This window comes from Schistocerca americana, chromosome 7 (genome assembly GCF_021461395.2).
Source record: "Schistocerca americana isolate TAMUIC-IGC-003095 chromosome 7, iqSchAmer2.1, whole genome shotgun sequence".
In the NCBI taxonomy this organism is placed as follows: Eukaryota; Metazoa; Arthropoda; class Insecta; order Orthoptera; family Acrididae; genus Schistocerca; species Schistocerca americana.
Window position 1 is genome coordinate 275,797,491 of NC_060125.1, and position 21,523 is coordinate 275,819,013.

Below are 21,523 nucleotides of genomic sequence, written 5' to 3' on the forward strand. Positions count from 1 at the left end.
AGTGTCGTCTAAGGCAGTTTGTACCGCCACAAATTCACCAAGAATGTCCAGATAGCGTGATGCAGTAATCGTTTCAGATCTGAAAAATGGGCCAATGATTCCTTTGGAAGAAATGGTGGCCCAGACCAGCACTTTCTGAGGATGCAGGGACGATGGGACTGCAACATGGGGCTTTTCGGTTCCCCATATGCGCCAGTTCTGTTTATTGACGAAGCCGTCCAGGTAAAAACAAGCCTCGTCAGTAAACCAAATGCTGCCCACATGCATATCGCCGTCATCAATCCTGTGCACTATATCGTTAGCGAATGTCTCTCGTGCAGCAATGGTAGCGGCGCTGAGGGGTTGCCGCGTTTGAATTTTGTACGGATAGAGGTGTAAACTCTGGCGCATGAGACGATACGTGGACGTTGGCGTCATTTGGACCGCAGCTGCAACACGGCGAACGGAAACCCGAGGCCGCTGTTGGATCACCTGCAGCACTAGCTGCGCGTTGCCCTCTGTGGTTGCCGTACGCGGTCGCCCTACCTTTCCAGCACGTTCATCCGTCACGTTCCCAGTCCGTTGAAATTTTTCAAACAGATCCTTTATTGTATCGCTTTTCGGTCCTTTGGTTACATTAACCCTCCGTTGAAAACTTCGTCTTGTTGCAACAACACTGTGTTCTAGGCGGTGGAATTCCAACACCAGAAAAATCCTCTGTTCTAAGGAATAAATCATGTTGTCCACAGCACACTTGCACGTTGTGAACAGCACACGCTTAGTACAGAATGGCGCACCCACAGACTGCGTTGTCTTCTATATCTTTCACATCACTTGCAGCGCCATCTGTTGTTGAAAATTGTAACTACTGTAATTTCGAAAGTTTGTCCGCCTGAAAATGTACTGTTGTCCCAAGCATATTGCAACAAACGGTGTATTTCTATCGCTGCTCGTTTAGTTTTTATTGCTGTTTCAAATATACCGGTCATTTTTGAAACACCCTGTATGAGTAACCCATTGAATTACAGACCCATATCACTGACCTCAATTTGCAATAGGATTTTGGAGCATATACTGTACTCGAACATTATGAATCAACTTGAAGAAAATGACTTATTGATACTTAACCAACACGGATTCAGAAAATAGCGTTCTTGTGGAACACAGCTAGCTCTTTATTCCCATGAAGTAATGAGTGCTGTCGACAAGGGGTCTCAGATCGTTTCCATAGTCCTAGATTTCCAGAAGGCTTTTGATACCGTTTCTCATAAGCGACTATTAATCAAATTTCGTGCATATGGAGTATCGTCTCAGTTGTGTGACTGGATTCGTCATTTCCTCTCAGAGAGGTCACAGTTCGTAGAGGTAGACGGTAAATCATCGAGTAGAACAAAAGTTATATCTGGAGTCATAGGCTCTCTGCTGTTCCTGATTTACATAAATTCTCTAGGTGATAATCTGAGCAGCCCCCTTAGACTGTTTGCAGATGACGCTATAATTTAGCATCTCGTAAAATCTTACAATTACAAAATGATCTAGAGAGAATTTCTGTATGGTGCGAAAAGTGACAAGTGGCACTAAACAAAGAAAAGTGCGAGGTCATCCACATGGGTACTAAAAGAAATCCGATAAATTTTGGGTATACGATAAATCGACAAATCTAAGGGCTGTCAATTCGACTAAATACGTAGGAATTACAATTACGAGCAACTTAAATTGGAAAGACCACATAGATAATATTGTGGGGAAGGCGAAACAAAGATTGCGCTTTGTTGGCAGATGCGACAAACCCACTAAAGAGACAGCCTACACTACACTTGTCCGTCCTCTGCTGGAATATTTCTGCCTGGTTTGGGATCCCTACCAGGTAGGACTGACGGAGGACATCGAAAAAGTGCAAAGAAGGGCAGCTCGTTTCGTGTTATCGCGCAATAGGGGTAAAAGTGTCACTGATATGATATGCGAGTTGGGGTAGCAGACACTGAAACAAAGGCGGTTTTCTTCGCGGCGAGATCTATTTACGAAATTTCAATGACCATGAAAATATTTTGTTGACACCCACCTACGTAGGGAGAAATTATCATCATAGTAAAATAAGAGAAATTGAGCTCGAACGGAAAGATTTAGGTGTTCCTTTTTCTCACGCTCCATTCGAGAGTGGAATGATAGAGAAGTAGTGTGAAAGTGGTTCGATGAACCCTCTGACAGGCACTTAAGTGTGAATTGCAGAGAAACCACGTAGATGTAGATGCAGACTCTCAGCCCATGCAGTTTAATTTCGTTATCTGCCTCCTTTCTGGGTGCTTCACTTTTTTCTGTCAGGCATTTTATTTTATATCCGAACGGTAAACTTCCGGACATGGGTTCCTTATCGCCAATAAACCCCTAGTAGCCTGTAATTGGAAATATGGCTCAAATGGCCCTGAGCACTATGGGGCTTAACATCTGAGATCATCAGTCCCCTAGAATTTTTTTTTTTTTTTTTTGTCATCAGTCTACTGACTGATTTGATGCGGCCCGCCACGAATTCCTTTCCTGTGCTAACCTCTTCATCTCAGAGTAGCACTTGAAACCTACGTCCTCAATTATTGCTTGACGAATTCCAATCTCTGTCTTCCTCTACAGTTTTTGCCCTCTACAGCTCCCTCTAGTACCATGGAAGTCATTCCCTCATGTCTTAGCAGATGTCCTATCATCCTGTCCCTTCTCCTTATCAGTGTTTTCCACATATTCCTTTCCTCTCCGATTCTGCATAGAACCTCCTCATTCCTTACCTTATCAGTCCACCTAATTTTCAACATTCGTCTATAGCACCACATCTTAAATGCTTCAATTCTCTCCTGTTCCGGTTTTCCCACAGTCCATGTTTCACTACCATACAATGCTGTACTCCAGACGTGCATCCTCAGAAATTTCTTCCTCAAATTAAGGCCGGTATTTGATATTAGTAGACTTCTCTTGGCCAGAAATGCCTTTTTTGCCATAGCGAGTCTGCTTTTGATGTCCTCCTTGCTCCGTCCGTCATTGGTTACTTTACTGCCTAGGTAGCAGAATTCCTTAACTTCATTGACTTCGTGACCATCAATCCTGATGTTAAGTTTCTCGCTGTTCTCATTTCTACTACTTCATATAACCTTCGTCTTTCTCCGATTTACTCTCAAACCATACTGTGTACTCATTAGACTGTTCATTCCGTTCAGCAGATCATTTAATTCTTCTTCACTTTCATTCAGGATAGCAATGTCATCAGCGAATCGTATCATTGATATCCTTTCACCTTGTATTTTAATTCCACTCCTGAACCTTTCTTTTATTTCCATCATTGCTTCCTCGATGTACAGATTGAAGAGTAGGGGCGAAAGGCTACAGCCTTGTCTTACATCCTTCTTAATACGAGCAGTTCGTTCTTGATCGTTCACTCTTATTACTCCCTCTTGGTTGTTGTACATATTGTATGTGACCCGTCGCTCCCTATAGCTTATCCCTACTTTTTTCCGAATCTCGAACAGCTTGCACCATTTTATATTGTCGAACGCTTTTTCCAGGTCGACAAATCCTATGAAAGTGTCTTGATTTTTCTTTAGCCTTGCTTCCATTATTAGCCGTAACGTCAGAATTGCCTCTCTCGTCCCTTTACTTTTCCTAAAGCCAAACTGATCGTCACCTAGCGCATTCTCAATTTTCTTTTCCATTCTTCTGTATATTATTCTTGTAAGCAGCTTCGATGCATGAGCTGTTAAGCTGATTGTCCGATGATTCTCGCACTGGTCAGCTCTTGCCGTCTTCGGAATTGTGTGGATGATGTTTTTCCGAAAGTCAGATGGTATATCGCCAGACACATATATTCTACACACCAACGTGAATAGTCGTTTTGTTGCCACTTCCCCCAATGATTTTAGAAATTCTGATGGAATGTTATGTATCCCTTCTGCCTTATTTGACCGTAAGTCCTCCAAAGCTCTTTTAAATTCTGATTCTAATACTGGATCCCCTATCTCTTCTAAATCGACTCCTGTTCTTCTTCTATCACATCAGACAAATCTTCACCCTCATAGAGGCTTTCAATGTATTCTTTCCACCTATCTGCTCTCTCCTCTGCATTTAACAGTGGAATTCCCGTTGCACTCTTAATGTTACCACCGTTGCTTTTAATGTCAGCAAAGGTTGTTTTGACTTTCCTGTATGCTGAGTCTGTCCTTCCGACAATCATATCTTTTTCGATGTCTTCACATTTTTCCTGCAGCCATTTCTTCTTAGCTTCCCTACACTTCCTCTTTATTTCATTCCTCAGCGACTTGTACTTCTGTATTCCTGATTTTCCCGGAACATGTTTGTACTTCCTCTTTTTAATCAATCAACTGAAGTATTTCTTCTGTTACCCATGGTTTCTTCGCAGCTACCTTCTTTGTACCTATGTTTTCCTGCCCAACTTCTGTGATGACCCTTTTTAGAGATGTCCATTCCTCTTCAACTGTACTGCCTACTGCGCTATTCCTTATTGCTGTATCTATAGCGTTAGAGAACTTCAAACGTATCTCGTCATTCCTTAGTACTTCCGTATCCCACTTCTTTGCATATTGATTCTTCCTGACTAATGTCTTGAACTTCAGCCTACTCTTCATCACTACTATATTGTGATCTGAGTCTATATCTGCTCCTGGGTACGCCTTACAATCCAGTATCTGATTTCGAAATCTCTGTCTGACCATGATGTAATCTTATTGAAATCTTCCCGTATCTCCTGGCCTTTTCCAAGTATACCTCCTCCTCTTGTGATTCTTGAACAGGGTATTCGCTATTACTAGCTGAAACTTGTTACAGAACTCAATTAGTCTTTCTCCTCTTTCATTTCTTGTCCCAAGCCCATATTCTCATGTAACCTTTTCTTCTGCTCCTTCCCCTACAACTGCATTCCAGTCGCCCATGACTATTAGATTTTCGTCCCCCTTTACGTACTGCATTACCCTTTCAATATCCTCATACACTTTCTCTATCTGTTCATCTTCAGCTTGCGACGTCGGCATGTATACCTGAACTATCGTTGTCGGTGTTGGTCTGCTGTCGATTCTGATTAGAACAACCCGGTCACTGAACTGTTCACAGTAACACACCCTCTGCCCTACCTTCCTATTCATAACGAATCCTACACCTGTTATACCATTTTCTGCTGCTGTTGATATTACCCGATACTCATCTGACCAGAAATCCTTGTCTTCCTTCCACTTCACTTCACTGATCCCTACTATATCTAGATTGAGCCTTTGCATTTCCCTTTTCAGATTTTATAGTTTCCCTACCACGTTCAAGCTTCTGACATTGCACGCCTCGACTCGTAGAACGTTATCCTTTCGTTGATTATTCAATCTTTTTCTCATGGTAACCTCCCCCTTGGCAGTCCCCTCCCGGAGATCCGAATGGGGGACTATTCCGGAATCTTTTGCCAATGGAGAGATCATCATGACACTTCTTCAATTACAGGCCACATGTCCTGTGGATACACGTTACGTGTCTTTAATGTAGTGGTTTCCACTGCCTTCTGCATCCTCATGTCGTTGATCATTGCTGATTCTTCCGCCTTTAGGGGCAATTTCCCACCCCTAGGACAAGAGAGTGCCCTAAACCTCTATCCGCTCCTCCGCCCTCTTTGACAAGGCCGTTGGCAGAATGAGGCTGACTTCTTATGCCGGAAGTCTTCGGCAGCCAATGCTGATTATTTATCAAAATTTAGGCAGTAGTGGGGGTCGAACCTGGGACCGAAGACGTTTTGATTATGAGTCAAAGACGCTACCCCTAGACCACGGGTATACATCCCTAGAATTTAGAACTACTTAAACCTAACTAACCTAAGGAGATCACACACATCCATGCCCGAGGCAGCATTCGAACCTGCGACCGGAGCGGTCACGCGGTTCCAGACTGAAGTGCCTAGAACCGCTCGGCCACACCGGCCGTCTTGGAAATATGGAACACTCTGTATACATGAGGGGCGTTCAATGAGTAATGCAACACATTTTTTTTCTGAAAGCAGGTTGTTTTTATTCAAGATTCCAGTACACTATATTATTCCCCACTCTTTTGGCTACTAAACCCTATTTTTCAACATAATCTCCGTTCAGTGCGGCTGCTTACTGGGAGGACGTGGCCGACATCGGAGTCAACGTGCTGCTGCATCAGTAGCCTCCCCATCATCCACATACTGCTTCTTGTGGAGTGCATCTTTCGTTGGGTCGAACAGATGGAAGTTGGAAGTTGCGAGATCCAGTCTGTAGCGCGGTGGAGGAAGAACAGTCCACGGAAGCTTTGTGAGGTCCTCTCGGGTGCACAGACTTGTGCGAGGTGTTGCGTTGCCAGCGGGAAGGAGAAGTTCGTCTGCATTTTTGTGGCGACGAATACGTTGAAGTCGTTCCGGCAGTTTACTGAGCGTAGCACAATAAACTTCAGAACTGATCGTTGCACCATGAGCGAGGACATCCAACAGGAAACTCTTCATAGACCCAGAAGACCGTTGCCATGACTTTACCGGTTAAGAGTGCATCTTTGATTTTTTTACTTCGGAGGAGATGTAAATGGAAATGAGCGTTTGGTGTCATTGGCCGGGAGGCAACTTGCGCGGTAGGTCCGGCCGCCTTGGTGCAGGTCTAATTACATTCGACGCCACATTGGGCGACCTGCGCGCCGGATGGGGATGAAATTAAGATGAAGACAACACATCACCCAGTACCCGAGCGGAGAAAATCCCCGATCCAGCGGGAATCGAACCCGAGCCCGTAGGACGGCAATCCGTCACGCTGACCATTCAGCTATCAGGGCGGACTTCGGAGGAGAGTTGAGGCGACGCCACTCCATGGACTGCCATTTTGTCTCCAGTTCAAACTGATGAACCCATGTTTCACCGCCAATGACGAGGTTAGACAAAAAAATTGTCACGATCAGGCCCGTAACGCGCAAGCAATTCAGCACAGAAGGCCCTTCGTTGCTCCGTATGGTCTTCTGTTACGCTTCGAGAAATCTAGTGGGCCCACATCTTCAACTTCCCCAACTGGTGGGCGACCTGCGCGCCGGATGGGGATGAAATTAAGATGAAGACAACACATCACCCAGTACCCGAGCGGAGAAAATCCCCGATCCAGCGGGAATCGAACCCGAGCCCGTAGGACGGCAATCCGTCACGCTGACCATTCAGCTATCAGGGCGGACTTCGGAGGAGAGTTGAGGCGACGTCACTCCATGGACTGCCATTTTGTCTCCAGTTCAAACTGATGAACCCATGTTTCACCGCCAATGACGAGGTTAGACAAAAAAATTGTCACGATCAGGCCCGTAACGCGCAAGCAATTCAGCACAGAAGGCCCTTCGTTGCTCTGTATGGTCTTCTGTTACGCTTCGAGAAATCTAGTGGGCCCACATCTTCAACTTCCCCAACTGGTGGGCGAGTGTGTCACCAGTACCAACAGATGTCCAGTTTGGGCTGTTTGATTACGATCCCTCGATCACCTCTTATGAGAGTGTCCGCACATCTCAACATTGCAGGAGTCACAGCTGTGTGCGGCCGGCCATAAGAAACTCAATGATAGTTCCCTGTTGGGAATGCACCTGCATTACAGACGCCACTTCAAAGGCTCCGTTTAGCGCCGCCACATATCGGAACCACAAAACTATAGGGACGGAAGCGGGAATGTTCCACGACAAATTCCATTTTTTTTCAACCGAAATTGTCCGAGAAAAAAATGTGTTGCATTACTTATTGGAAACTCCTCATACTTGTCTAAGGTTTCCATTCAGTCCCTTATTGATAAGTCTGGTGCGGCAGCTGAAGATAGCAAAACCAAAGCTGAAGTTTTAAATTTCACTTCCGTGTAAACATACCGTCATTTGACCATCGAAGTAACTCCCATATGGACGACATAGTAATAAGCATCGCTGATGGAACCCAGTTCTATTTTACAAAGAGTACTCTACGGCACGGGCCCCTTACCTAGCTTGCATTTCTCGTGAATATCTTGCCCAGCGCAAAGTCTCAAACGACTGGGAGAAAAAACGCAGGTGACTCCAGTATATAAGAAAGGTAAATAATGGACCAGCTAAATTACAGACCAATATCTCTAACTTCTGTTTGCTGCGGGATCCTTGAACATATTCTCGGTTCAAATATAATAAATTTTCTTGAGTCTGAGAAGCTTGTGTAGACGAATCAGCATGGTTTTAGAAAGCATCGCTCGTGCCAAACTCAGCTTGACCTTTTCTCACATTATATACTAAGCACTACGTATGAAGGGCAACCGGCAGATTCCATATTTCTAGATTTCGGAAGGTATTTGACACTGTATCCCATTGCAGGTTGTTAGTGAAGTTAAGAGCATATGGAATAATTTCAAGATATGTGAGTGGCTCGAAGACTTCTTAAATAATGGAGCCCAGTATATTGTCCTCGACGACGAGTGTACATCAGACACAAGGGTATCGTCAGGAGCGCCCCTGGAAAGTGTGATAGGACCGCTATTGTTCTGTATACAGATAAATAATCTGGCTGAAGGGTGGACAGCAATTTGCGATTGTTTGCTGTTGATGCCGCGTTGTACGGCAAGGTGTCGTAGTTGAGTGACTGTAGGAAGATACAGGACGATTTAGACAAATTTTCCAGTTGATGTGATGAATGGCAGCTAACCCTAAATGTGGAATAATGTAAGTTAATGTCGGTGAGTTGGAAGATCAAACCTGTAACGTGCAGATATAGTATTACTGGTGTCCTGCTTGTCACAACCAAGTCGTTTAAATATCTCGGCATAACGTAGCCAAGCGGTATAAGGTGGAACAAGCGTGTGAGAACTGTGGTAGGGAAGGCGAATGGTAGTCTTCATTTTATTGTGGGGATTTTAGGGAAGAGTGCTCCATCTGTAAGGTTGGTTGGTTGGTTTGGGGAAGGAGACCAGACAGCGAGGTCATCGGTCTCATCGGATTAGGGAAGGACGGGGAAGGAAGTCGGCCATGCCCTTTGAAAGGAACCATCCCGGCATTTGCCTGGAGCGATTTAGGGAAATCACGGAAAACCTAAATCAGGATGGCCGGACGCGGGATTGACCCGTCGTCCTCCCGAATGCGAGTCCAGTGTCTAACCACTGCGCCACCTCGCTCGGTCATCTGTAAGGGAGACGGCATGTAGGACGCTATTCTTGAGTACTGCTCGAGTGTTTGAGTTCCGTACCAGGTCAGATCGAAATAAGATATTGAAGCAGTTCAGAGGGGGACTGCTAGATTTATTACCAGTGTTACGGGCATGCTTTGGGAACTCTAATGGGAATCCTTGGAGGGAAGGCGACGCTCTTTTCTAGGAACACTGTAGAGAAAATTTAGAGAACTGGCATTTGAAGCTGTCTGCCGAACAATTCTACTGCCGCCAACATACGAGGGTAATCCCAAAAATAAGGTCTCCTATTTTTTTTTATAAGTACATAGACCTGTTTATTTCTACAATGGTTTACATCGGTTTACAGCTTGAACATGTAGCTATTTTTCGACATAATCACCGCTTCTGTCGATGCACTTTTGTAGACGCTGCATCAGTTTTTGTATGCCCATGTCATACCAGCTCGCCGCCATGCTGTTCAGAAAGCTATGAACCTCTTCTTTCACCTCGTCGTCGGAGCTGAATCTCTGGGACCACAATTAACGCTTACAGGTACTGTGAAACGCTGAAGAAACTCAAACGGGCAATTCAGAACCGGAGAAGAGGAATGTTGAACAAGGACGTACACATTCTCCATGACAACGCTCGCCCACACATCGCTCGGCAAACCGTTGCTCTCCTGCAACAGTTTCAGTGGAACATAATCACTAACCCACCCTATAATCCCGACTTAGCGCCCAGTTCCCTAGGTTAAAAGAACATTTGGCCTGAAAGCGAATCAGCTCCGACGACGAGGTGAAAGAAGAGGTCCATAGCTTTCTGAACAGCATGGCGGCGAGCTGGTATGGCATGGGCATACAAAAACTGCCACAGTGTCTACAAAAATGCATCGACAGAAATGGTGATTATGTCGAAAAATAGCTAAATGTTCAAGCTGTAAACTGATGTAAACCATTGTAGAAATAAACAGGTCTATGTACTTATAAAAAAAATAGGAGACCTTACTTCTGGGACTACCCTCGTACATTGCGCGTAAGGACAACGAAGATAGGCTACGTGAAACTAGGGCTCATACAGAGGCATACAGATAATCCTTTTTCCGTCGCTCTATTTTCGTGTGGTACAGGAAAGGAAATGACAAGTAGTGGTGCAGGTACCGTCGGCCAGGCACCGTATGGTGGCCTGCGGAGTATCTATGCACATGTAGATGTAGATAAAGCTTATTCTTCCGCTACCCTGTTTACTTCTAATCTACTTCTATACACGTTGACCGATACGCAGGTAGTACAAACTTCTTTGTAGTACATAACGTGACGTTGAGGCCGGTCCACCGAGCGCAGGTAGCGGCGTTGCGGTAGTCGCGTCACGTCACGTGACTCGGCAGAGCATCCAAACGCTATCTGAGCCGCCCCCGGAGCAGTCGGGCGCTCCCTCGCGGGCTGGACATCGGTATGGGGATCAGGTTGCAGGCGGCGCCAAGGGGCTCGAGAAATGGCCGGTGTGGGCGCGGTGGGCGGTGGGCGGTGTGCGTGGGCGGCGCAGCTCACGTAGCGCCGGCCAAACTGCTTCAAACGAGGTTTCCCGGCCGCCTCTGCTCTGCACGAGCGGAGCGCAGAGACAACAGGCGGCTATTTGTACACCGCAGCCCCACAAGCTGGCCGCCTTTGTGGGCCGCGCGTGACGGACATGGATAGGAGCCGGCGCCGCCCCCCCCCTCCCTGCCCTCCCCTTCCTCACAAGCTCGCAGCCGTGCGGCCGGCCAACTTCCTTAGAAATAGTCAACTCGAAAATACCAGGGCGCCTCACTGCAGACTCAGAGGCGAATCGTTACAACCAGAGTTGCGCTCTACGGTTCAGTAGTTTTGGTACACTACATAAATGACGAGCAAATGATAGGACTACCGGCAGTACTGGTAGAATTGGTAGGGGAAACAATGAATGTGTAACAGAAAAACAGGGAGCCGACGACTTCTCCTTGCTTCTTTTTTGGTTTGTTTGATTGTTTCTTTTGCACGTAATTGGAACCGCACGTCATTCATTGTTAGTCCATTGTATAATTAATATCCTTACAGAATATAAATTAAATTTTGCAAGTAATAAAAATTAATTTATCACGTAATTTCTGTGCTTTTACGTAACAAAAGCAATTACACTGAAGAGCCAAAGAAACTGGTACATTGACACTATGAATCCTGCAGGGCTGTCCATAAATCCGTAGAGTACGAGAGGGTGGAGATCTCTTCTGAACGGCACGTTGCAAGGCATTCTGGATGTGCTCAATAATGTTCACGTCTGGGGAGCTTGGTGGCCAGCGGAAGTGTTTAAACTCAGAAGAGAGTTCCTGGAGTAACTCTGTAGCAAATCTGGATGTGTGTGGTGTCGCATGGTCCTGCTGGAATTGCCCAAGTCCATCGGAATGCACAATGGACATGAATGGATGCAGGTGATCAGACAGGGTGCTTAAGTACGTGTCGCCTTGCCAGAGTCATATCTAGACGTATCAGATGCTCCATGTCACTCCAACTACACACGCCCCACACCATTACAGGGCCTCCACCACCTCGAAGAGTCGCCTGCTGGCATGCAGGGTCAATGGATCATGAGGCTGTCTCCCTACGCGTACACGTCCATCCTCTCGATACAATTTGAAACGAGAATCTTCCCATCAGGCAACATATTTCTAGCCATCAACAGTACAAGGTCGGTGTTGACTGGCCCAGGCGGGGCGTAAAGCTTTCTGTCGTGCAGTCATCAAGGGTAAACGAGTGTGCTTTTGTCTCAGAAAGCCCATATCAATGATGTTTCGTTGAATGGTACGCACGCTGGCGCGTGTTGATGGCCCAGCATTGATATGTGCAGCAATTTGCAGAAGGGTTGCACTTCTGTCACGTTGAACGATTCTCTTCAGTCGTCATAGGTCCCGTTCTTGAAGGATCTTTTTCCGGCGGCAGCGATGTCGGAGACCGATATTTTATCGCTCGGTACACTCGTGCAATGGTCGTACGGGAAAATCCCCACTTCATCGCTACCTGTGTCCCATCACTCGAGCGCCGACTATGACACCACGTTCAGACTCACTTAAATCTTGATTACCTGCCATTGTAGCAGCAGTAACCGATCTAACAACTTCGCCAGACACTTGTTGCCGACCGCGGCGCCGTATTCTGCCTGTTTACACATCTCTGTACTTGAATACGCACGCCTATACCAGTTTCTTTGGCGCTCCATGTACTTTTGATGTAAGTACAGTTTGCATGCACTAACATAAAAAATATATTTAACCATCGTTGTTACTTTGCACTCATTAGAACGTTCTTCATTATGATCAAAGCAAACGTTTCTTGCTGTTATTGATAAATTCGAAAGTTGTTTATGAATGACAGACAGATGTGCTGTATAAGTTCGACTAACTAGACAAGCGATGACTGATTTATTTCTGTTTTGCATTTTTTTAAATTTTACAATTTGCTGAGGAAATTGCGTTTACCAGCACTATACGATAAATCTATACTTTTTCTTTATTTTTACTGCAACATCCCTCAGTTTCACTTTACAAATCAACAATTTTCGAATAATATCTGAATTAACCATTGACAATTACAGTTCTGCTATAAATATTGTTTATTCTTAAGTAACAGACAAGAGTATAACTATGTAGAAGAAAAATGTTCTGTAAGTATCCGGTCCTTTATATATCCCCACTCAGATTTTGCACGATTCATCACTTCCGGTTTTTAGGGGACATTGATCACATTAAGGTAGCCATCGTTAATAGAGAACCCCAAATAGGTATGCAACACACCCAACGTACAGGTAATGCAGGTACGACCTTAACCGACAAAAGCTACAAGGGAAACTACTGCTGTAGTCTACGAGCCGCGCGGGGTTAACCGAGCGGTCTACGGAGCCGCAGTCATGGACTCTGCAGCTGGTCCCGGCGGAGGTTCCAGTCCTCCCTCCGGCATGGGTGTGTGTGTTTGTCTTTAGGATAATTTAGGTTAAGTAGTGTGTAAGCTTTGGGACTGATGACCTTAGCAGTTAAGTCCCATAAGATTTCACACACATTTGAACATTTTTGAAGTAGTCTACGATAGGTTTGCAACTCTATCACAGACGAATCATTACAAGGAAAGAAGACTACTCTTCATACGCTTCAGTCACAGTATAGTAACTTACATTGATCCAAGACGACTAGGTTCAACAGTCTTATGCTGCCATTATGTCGTCATATGGAACTTCTACTAAAGGTGCCAAGTTATACAGGGTGTTACAAAAAGGTACGGTCAAACTTTCAGGAAACATTCCTCACAGACAAAGAAAGAAAATATGTTATGTGGACATGTGTCCGCAAACACTTACTTTCCATGTTAGAGCTCATTTTATTAATACTCTTCAAATCACATTAATCATGGAATGGAAACACACAGCAACAGAACGTACCAGGGTGACTTGAAACACTTTGTTACAGGAAATGTTCAAAATATCCTCCGTTACCGAGGATACATACATCCACCCTCCGTCGCATGGGATCCCTGATGCGCTGATGCAGTCCTGGAGAATGGCGTATTGTATCACAGCCGTCCACAATACGAGCACGAAGAGTCTCTACATTTGGTACCGGGGTTGCGTAGACAAGAGCTTTCAAATGCCCCCATAAATGAAAGTCAAGAGGGTTGAGGTTAGGAGAGCGTGGAGGCCATGGAATTGGTCCGCCTCTACCAATCCATCGCTCACCGAATCTGTTGTTGAGAAGCGTACGACCACTTCGACTGAAATGTGCAGGAGCTCCGTCGTGCATGAACCACATGTTGTGTCGTTCTTGTAAAGGCACATGTTCTAGCAGCACAGGTAGAGTATCCCGTATGAAATCATGATAACGTGCTCCATTGAACGTACATACTGACGAAACTAAAATGAGCTCTAACATGGAAATTAAGCGTTTCCGGACATATTTCCACATAACATCTTTTCTTTACTTGTGTGTGAGGAATTTTTCCTGAAAGTTTGGCCGTACCTTTTTGTAACACCCTGTATTACATGAAGATAAAGCACAAAGGCACTCATTTGTACTTTGACTTTCTGTAATGTAACATGCTTCTTTTATAACAAGTTCCGTAAGATTACATGATGGCAGCATAAGAGTGTTGAAACTTGTCATCTTGGAACATGTGAAGTTCCTGTACCACGATCGCGGCGCCTTCAAAGGGTGTTCTTCATTTCCAACCATACAGATCGCCCCACAGCACAATATGTACCTTACAGAATCATTACAATTCATAGCTTTAGAGTGTCACATCATAGAACTACTGATTAAAGTATCTGGACACCTGTACGCAATGCGGAACTGACCACTAGATGTCACGAGCGGCCGAGGAGGCGGGGAGTACTGTGTTGTCACCAGAGAATCACTAACAATGGCATGGATCGGCCACGAAAGCTCAATACATTTGCCCGTGGATTGGAGTCATCTGAATAACAAATCCATTAGCAACATTCCCACCTTTCTAAAACGGCCAAGGTTGACTACTGGTAATGTTTCTATGAAGAGGAAACGTGAAGGAACAACCACAGATAAACTAAGTCCGGGCAGATCTCATGTAGTGTGGAATATATGTTCAAATGGATCAAACCCCTCGACAGAAAGTAACTAATATGTCTCCTCTACAATCGTCCTAAAGCAGCTAGGTTTTCTTGCTTTGAAACTGTTCTTTCAGGTCTCGAATCAAAATGTCTCTCTGTCTCCGTCTGAACAGATGTCGGAAGGCACAACGTTACCGAGTGACCGACGTGTCATCCTCAGCCAAGAGGCGTCACTAGAGGCATGTGATCAGCACATCACTCTCCCGGCCGTTGTCAGTTTCGTGGCCGCAACCTCTACTTTTTCATCAAGTAGCCGCCTGCCACCAACGCTCGGAAGACCCAGACGGTCACTCCTCCAAGTACTAGCCAAGCCCGACAGAGCGTAACTGGCGGGAACCGATGTTACCACCGATGCAAGGCTGTTGCTTCAATCGACATACGAGCGTATAATTCAAAAAGAATACCACAACTTTAAAAATGTGTATTTAATGAAAGAAACATAATATAACCTTCTGTTATACATCATTACAAAGAGTATTTAAAAAGGTTTTTTTTCACTCGAAAACAAGTTCAGAGATGTTCAATATGGCCCCCTCCAGACACACGAGCAATATCAACCCGATACTCCAACTCATTCCACACTCTCTGTAGCATATCAGGCGTAACAGTTAGGATAGCTGCTGTTATTTCTCGTTTCAAATCATCAATGGTGGCTGGGAGAGGTGGCCGAAACACCATATCCTTAACATACCCCCATAAGAAAAAATCGCAGGGGGTAAGATCAGGGCTTCTTGGAGGCCAGTGATGAAGTGCTCTGTCACGGGCTGCCTGGCGGCCGATCCATCGCCTCGGGTAGTTGACGTTCAGGTAGTTACGGACAGATAAGTGCCAATGTGGTGGCGCTCCATCCTGCTGAAATATGAATTGTTGTGCTTCTTGTTCGAGCTGAGGGAACAGCCAATTCTCTAACATCTCCAGATACTGTAGTCCAGTTACAGTAGCACCTTCGAAGAAAAAGGGACCAAAAACTTTATTGGCTGAAATGGCACAGAAAACGTTCACCTTAGGCGTGTCACGTTCATACTGAGTTGTTTCCCGCGGATTCTCAGTGCCCCATATACAGACATTGTGACGGTTGACTTTCCCGTTAGTGTGGAAAGTTGCTTCATCACTAAACACAATCTTTGAAACGAAAGATTCATCTGTTTCCATTAGAGCAAGGATAAAATCACAGAAATCGATTCTTTTAATCTTATCAGCTGCAGACAGTGCTTGAACCAATTTCAGACGATAAGGTTTCATAACTAACCTTTTTCGTAGGACTCTCCATACAGTTGATTGTGGAATTTGCAGCTCTCTGCTAGCTCTGCCAGTCGATTTTCCTGGGCTGCGAACAAATGCTTGCTGGATGCGTGCTACATTTTCATCACTCGTTCTCGGCCGTCCAGAACTTTTCCCTTTGCACAAACACCCATTCTCTGTAAACTGTTTATACCAACGTTTAATACACCACCTATCAGGAGGTTTAACACCATACTTCGTTCGAAATGCACGCTGAATGACTGTCGTCGATTCACTTCTGCCGTACTCAATAACACAAAAAGCTTTCTGTTGAGCGGTCGCCATCTTAGCATCAACTGACGCTGACGCCTAGTCAACAGCGCCTCAAGCGAACAAATGTACAACTAAATGAAACTTTATAGCTCCCTTAATTCGCCGACAGATAGTGCTTATCTCTGCCTTTTGTCGTTGCAGAGTTTTAAATTCCTAAAGTTGTGGTATTCTTTTCGAATCACCCTGTATTATAGCCCGTGACACTAACACAAATTTCCTGTACACCAGTCCTTCTAATGTGAAATTTAAGCTGATTTTTTCTGCTTCAAATGCGTCACTACTTCAGCTTGCTCCCACCTATCATACGAACATAGTCACACTCTCATAGATATATTTTCAAGAAAGTCCCCAAAGAGAGTACTTCATGCCTCTCAAATACTTCCAACTGGCATAATTTTCACAGCTATCTCTCTAGAATGTCTCAGAAAGAAACCGCAGCTGACTACATACCGAGACTTCAAACACATTAATTTATCTGAACTTGAAACTGAGGTGCAAGAAACAGCTTGGGGAAAGTCTTCCACTTCTCGGACATCAACGAAACACTTCATTGATTTTCTAACAAACTTTCTCAACAATAAGACAAAATGCCCCCTTAAAGACCGGAAAAGTACGAAGGAAACACGCACCTGGCCTAACTCAAAAAATAAAACACCTTACGAGTCTCACAGGCGCTGCACATCACCCAAACAGAGCTCTGTGCTTGAAAATCATCTTACTTACAAGCGGGGGCGGAACAGAGTAAGTGAAGCTGTGGAAAATGTAAAACTCAGACATGCCCGCAGATTGACCGACAACAGAAACTGACCAGCTGTCCTACGGAAAAACCTGCGTGGTCTTGATATAGGCAAAGTAAAAGCTGCAGCTGATCCCTTTGTCCCAGCGATGAAATGAACCGGTACTTCACATTACCTACAATGACAATTGAACCGTAAACGAAACAGAGAGTCATTGATTACTTCGAAGGGGTAAACGACTGTAGCCACGAAAAATTCTAATTAAAGCATGTTACTTGCAACAGCGCCAAGAAGGCCATCGTGCGCATCAGATCATCGTCCATTAGAGAGGATGGCATCACAGTCCAAATGATGAAGCTTATTATTGATCCAATATAGCAGATATCTTCAACCACTCCTTAACCACAAGCATGGAAACACGGGCTAGTTAAGCCATTACCCAAAAAGGACGCTGCCGCAATAACCTCTGATTGTCGACCTGTTTACATTATTCGTGCACTGTCCAGGGTTTTAGAATGTATAGCCAACGACCAGCTAAAAAACTATCTAGCTACAAACAACTTACTAGAAAAATATCACTCAGGCTTCCGTAAACATTGTAGCACAACATCTGCCTTAATAAAAGTAAAGAATGACCTCAAGCTTACCAGGGATGCACTAGAAGCAACTATCAGGTGCTACATAGGCTTCAGCAAAGCCTTTGACACTGTCGACAATGAGATTTTACGAGCCAAACTTAACAGCCTAAATTTCTGCGTGGCCGAGCGGTTCTAGACGCTACAGTCTGGAACCGCGCGACCGCTATGGCCGCAGGTTCGAATCCTGCCTCCGGCATGGATGTGTGTGATGTCCTTAGGATAGTTAGGCTTAAGAAGTTCTAAGTTCTAGGGGACTGATGACCCCAGAAGTTAAGTTCCATAGTGCTCAGAGCCATTTGAACCATTTCAACGTAAGTTTCTCACCAAGTGGAGTGCAATGGTTTCGCTCATACCTGATGTCTTGGCAGCAATGAGTCATGTGCGGCACTCTAATGTTACAATGGAGGCAAGCAGTATGAGACGTCTCTCAGGATTCGGTATTAGGTCCTACACTCTTTTCACTGTACGTAAATCATGTGTCATCAGTCTTGTATTATAGCAAGTACCCCAAGTAAGATGATAAACTCCAGCTGCATCTAAGAGGAAAACCAATAATCCTGAAGACAGATACCGAGAATCTCAAGACCGACCTTCTGCAGTATCAAAATGAAAGCGGGGGATTCAGGGTTAAAGCTCAATCTATCCAGAACCCATGCGGTGCTGGCTGGTCATTCCAGTCTCATTAGTCCGCAATATCGGGAATCCTCACCATCTTTAACCCTAAATGGGACAAATATCAACTTCACTCCTTCAGCAGCCGGCCGCGGTGGTCTCGCGGTTCTAGGCGCTCAGTCCGGAACCGCGCGACTGCTACGGTCGCAGGTTCGAATCCTGCCTCGGGCATGGATGTGTGTGATGTTCTTAGGTTAGTTTGGTTTAAGTAGTTCTAAGTTCTAGGGGACTGATGACCACAGATGTTAAGTCCCATAGTGCTCGGAGCCATTTGAACCATTTGAACTCCTTCAGCAAAGAGTCTAGGAGCAATAACAGATGAAAATCTAAATTGAACTGAGCACATAACTGTACAATGCAAGAATGCATCTGCGTCTCTCCACGCTCTACTAAAATATAAAGAGATCTTCCCTCCTGACCTGAAAATAAAGTTGTACAAACAGTTATGCTTCCAGTTATTGATTACAGCGATACTCACCCTGCAAGGCCTTTCTCAGGAAAGCTCTCGGCGCTTGGAACTGGTTATGAACGCCTGTGTTCGTTATATCTGTGATAGCCAACTCTTTGATCATAGTTCACCATCATATGCGCAGCTATTTTGGCTTCACGCAGACAAGTGCAGAGATTTCCATACCCTCTGTCTTCTCCGGTGTCTTATCAGTAAACATTGTCCCTCATATCTCTCCTCAGAGCTCTTGTCTGAACAACATGGCAGAAACACTCGTTCCCATCAAAGCAAAATCATTTCTGTATCAAGCCATCGTTTAGCCATCTTCTGGAAGTTCTTCTCAGTAGCAGGAACCCGACTCTGAAACAAACTCCCATACTATATTAGGGAACTAAGAAACCTCTCCAGTTTCAGAAGACAGGTAATAACCTATCTACTAAAGCTACAATAAGATTACCACTGTCCCTGTACGCTCTTGTTACCCTTGCACATCCCTCTTTCCTACCTCATCTTTCCTGTTTCCCAATATTCTTGGCCGATGTAGTCTCCATAATTAATGTCCTTTTTCCAGAACTCGCTGTGTCCCACTACCGTTATTTCAATTAATGTCACTTTTATTGTCGTTATTATTGTTATTATCACTGTTAGTGGCAGCAGCTCCAGTAATACAAGTAACACCACGATTAACCTTTTCAGTTTGTAATCAGTATAAATAATTTACTCACACTGCCACATAAGACACTCAAATCATTCCAGCTGTCGTATTAAAATTGTTATTTCTTAGTGACTAAGATGTAATAGATGCTGCACGTGTGAAACCTTGGTCCGATGTAAGAGAGGGCCTGATAGGCCTAATCAGATCATGTTAAATAAATAAAACTAATATAATGAGAGAAAGGGACCGTCGAGCATTCGGAGGGTGGTTGTGAAAAACTGCATCAAATCAGAAAAAGGAATCACTCGAGATTTCCAAAATGCTACCAGCAGTCCGGCTAGCGCAACGAGACTGCGCACGGAAATTAAAAAGAACGGAGTACACTGGTGAAGCATCTCCTCATAAGCCACACATTTGTGAAGTCAACGTTAAGCGACGCGTGGAGTGGTGTAGGACGACGTCACCAGACATGGGGATAAGGAAGGAGCTCCCCCGCAGACTGTATGTCTCACTGTTTGAAACAGTCGGGTGCCTCCCCTTAACGACGACGATGGTGATAATGCTGATGGGGTCCCATACTCCGAGGAGCGTAGGGGACGATGCAGGAGACCCGCACCGCCGTACTAGGTAACGTCCTAGCGGAGGTGGTTTGCCGTTGCCTTCTTCCGACCGTAATGGGTATGAATGATGATGATGCAGACGACACACATCTCGAGGCAGGAAAAATCCCTGACCCCACCGGGAATCGAACCTGGGACCCCGTGCGCGGGAAGCGAGAACGCTACCGCAAGACCACGAGCTGCGGACCCAGCTTTAGTAAGAACTTCGATAAATATCGAGGGCCTTTCTGCACATAAGGAATTCTTGCTGTCTAATGCAAGCAAGGAAACAACATCTCCTTCTATTCCAGGAAACGCACCGAGGAACGGAAAGGCGAAGACCTCGGGTTAAAGGGATGAAGCTAATACTAGAGAGACCTCACGAACGACATGGAAGTGTAAGCTTTGCTAAAAAGAACATTAAAATAAGTTCGCCAGCTCTGAGGTGTGAAGCTGACATCGAGATTCTCACTACAGAGGTAAATTCCTCGAGGCTACCTTCCTTCTATTGGGTTGGTGAATAACAGAGGATTTATTAATAATATATTATTCTTCACTGTTTAAAACAGTCTGCAACCCTGGGATAACCTTTTGATTTCGCAACTGCAGAAATAGTGTGGTTTTGAGGTGAAGAATTCGTCGAACCGTGTTCGGAGCGCATTTTCATCCTGAAAGGTTTTTCGATAGACAGCAGTAAAGGTGGAAGTCTGAGAGCACAACATCAAGTGAACATCGAAGCGGCGGAATGATTTTCCAACCCATCTCCTGTATACTGTCTTCTGTCAGTCTAGCAGAATGCGGTAGCATGGAGTAGCGTCACTTCCCGCAGTCATCCTGGTCGTTGTCATTGGACTGCGTCTGCAAGACGTCTCAGTTGTTGACACTTAAAGTCAGCAGTGATGGCTACGTCTCGAGGAAGCTATTTTTAGTAAACCACACAGTCGCTGTTGTGAATGCGAGACGGTCTTTGTACCGTGGAGTTGCTGTTTTGTTTGGGCTCAACTATTCCTTTCCTCTCCCTACGTTAACACGAAGACACCATTTTCTGTCACCAGTAACGATACAGGACAGGAATGGTCGATGCTGTTCACGAACTAGTTGATGACGATCAAGCAGAGATGCACACAAGGCCACTCGCTGATTTTTGTGATTTTGGCTCAGAGCATGCGGTGCTAACATAATCGATTTTTGAACCTTCCCCATTGCATGCAAAACGTCGCACAATGGTGGAATGATCACACTTCATCACATTTTTTAGTTCTCGAGTACACTGATTTGGATCATTGTGGATTAATGCGTTTAAGCGATCTTCATCAAACCCCGAAGGTCTCCCAGAACATTGGGACTCATTAACGTCTAAACGATCCTCCTTAAAACGAGAAAACCATTTTCTTACCGTCATCTGTTCAGTGGCTTTACTCCCAAATACGGTGCAAATGTTTCTGGCTGCCTCCGCTGCTGTCATCCCTCTACTGAA